Here is a 2,502-nt window from a genome sequence, read left to right as displayed (position 1 = left end):
CCGGGCACCGAGGCTTCCCCCTCCAGACGCGCACCCGGCACGCGAGGACACGCGCTCGCTCCTTCCCTCGCGCTCCAGGGCTGGGAGCCGCAGGGGCGTCTAGCCCGGGGTCCTGCTCCGCCCCACGGCCCCGCCCCGCAGCCCCGCCCCGCCCCGCCCCGCGGCCCAGCCGAGCGCGACTCCGCGCTCCCGAATGCGGCCGCCCCCGCAGCTGGTGGCCTGTCGCTGAGCTGTCGCGGGGTACGGGAGGACTCTGCGGTGAAAGCTGCCATTTCTTCGGATAGGGGGAAGTTTGGGGTGGGTTCTTTTTGAGTTGACTTGTTTTTTCAATAGATTTTTCTTTTTCCTTGTCTTTTTTAAACCGCCGGAATCCTGCTGGGGGCGGTATAAAGAACTTGACTGCTCACCAGGAATTCAGGTTCCTTAAGATTTGGGCTCTTCATCCTTAAAACCGTAAGACCTGTTTTGTTTCCAGATCCTGACCCCGTGACATTGCTCTCTCCCATGTTGGCCTTGTCCCAGGCGTGTTTTCAAGAAAAGTAATTAAATTAAGAGATTGAAGACAAATTGCATGAATTAACTCCAAGACACGTAAGACAACAACAACAAAACAACCTGTGCTGCAGACTTAGGAGCATGGTGGAATTTCTGTTTCTCTTTCTCTTGTTCGCGTTTAGGATTTGGTTTCGTCCGCCTTACAAACAGACGCGATGGCCACTGTATGGCCATCTGTATCAGGGGTTTAGGAACATTGGGCATTGGCTATAAGAGAGAACTCCACTTCCAGCCCAGCCTATCAGCAGTCCTCCACAAATTCCTGTCTAATTCTGGAATTGCATACCCAGGACACTCCTGGGAAAAATCAGGGAAGGGCCACATGGAGACTTAGGAAAAGCAGTGCTCTCTCCCCTTAAGGAGGGTGATCAGAATGTAATGAACGGAGCTAGGAAAGGAAGAGTTCCAACATGCTCTAAAATGTGTTTGAAAAGTAACCAGAGAGAGGGTCGTAATGACCACGCCTATCCATTTGGCCTTTCACATTTCAAATGCGCATGTGCACATTCAATGTGCATTTAAGAAAAGTGCATCCATGTTGTGGCTCTAGTTCTTTCTCTTGAGATACTTAACCACAGGGATAAGATGGGCTGGATCCATTTAAGGTGTAGCGATGGTGAGAAGTGTGCAGATGTCATCAGCTACCTCCCCAAAGTTCCTATTGCATGTCTCCCTGTTGACTGTCCACCTAAATTAATTTTGGTGTCATCTTTGCATTTGGGGGACCCTGCAAATCACAGCTTCCTAAGGGTTTGCAGTCTGGTAACGTTCTAATAAAACGGTCCCTACCTCCACCATCACCAAGAAAAAAAAAAAGATAATTGATAATCATTTGGCAAACCCAGCGGCCTCTTGTAGTGTTCAGCTTGAAAAGATGAAACACTTGCTTTAGCATTTAACATGGCCTGCTATGCCCTCAGCAGAGCTATTTTCTGCCTTCCAATATAGCGCACTCTCCTCATTCTCCTCCTACGTTTCTAAGTTAGCTCAAGATGCCTAAAATTTCACTCACCTCCCTCCCATACCAAAACTGTCTCTCTCTTTTGTTGCCAACCCCGGTTAACTGGTGACTTCAGTAGGGATCTGTTTAACACTTACTACACATTAGTCACCATGCCCAGAGTAGACATATATTAACGTTCCACTCTAAGACATTTACTGAGTAAGCGCTGTCTTAACCCTCAAGAAGTTCATACTCCTGGGCTCCATGCTGGGTGTAGAGCCTACTTAAAAAAAAAAGTTCATACTCCAGCTGACATCACACAGACAATAACCACATAACATTTAAGTGCTATAACAGAGCCGTACACAGAGGTTTGTGTTCTCAGAGGGTCTCACTCTTCCCATAAACTCTTTTGTTCAGGCGAAATCAGGAATAGGAACAAGAGAGGCCAGGAAACGCAAGTAGTAAATAGGGACACTCCATGTGTAAAATTTGGTTGTGAAGGGGGTGGTAACTGGGAAGGAAATAGGGTCTAAGGGGAAGACGATTTCTGTTTGTGGGCTTTCTGTTTGTTTAGTTTTTAAGATGAGAGCTCCTTAGGGATGCTTGAAAGCTGATGGGAAAGGTCTAGGCTAGAGGCAGGGGGTGAAGACAGAGGAGAGAGAAAGGAGAAGAGATCAGGCATTCAACAAATACTTGTTGAATTAACTAATTCCTGTTACATATCATTGCTGAAGATGCTCAGATCGACATTAATAAATTGCACATTCCCAGCTAATATCGGCAGAGCCTGAGACCAGACAGAAATGACATTCCTTTCTCCCTCGTCATGCATCCTCCCCCACCCTTCAAGCCCTCAGGGGAGGGAGTAGGGAGTGAGGGGAGGGACACAAGGGCTCCCTGATGTTACAGGATGGAGGTCAAGTTTTCCAATTCTACAGCAGATTCCAAAGGCACACAGCAACTTCAGAAAAGTCTTAACTTCCCAGCCTATGTGTTTAATT

Source organism: Lontra canadensis, unplaced genomic scaffold (genome assembly GCF_010015895.1).
Source record: "Lontra canadensis isolate GAN:19392208 unplaced genomic scaffold, GSC_riverotter_1.0 scaffold75, whole genome shotgun sequence".
NCBI lineage: Eukaryota > Metazoa > Chordata > Mammalia > Carnivora > Mustelidae > Lontra > Lontra canadensis.
This window is presented reverse-complemented; position numbering follows the sequence as displayed.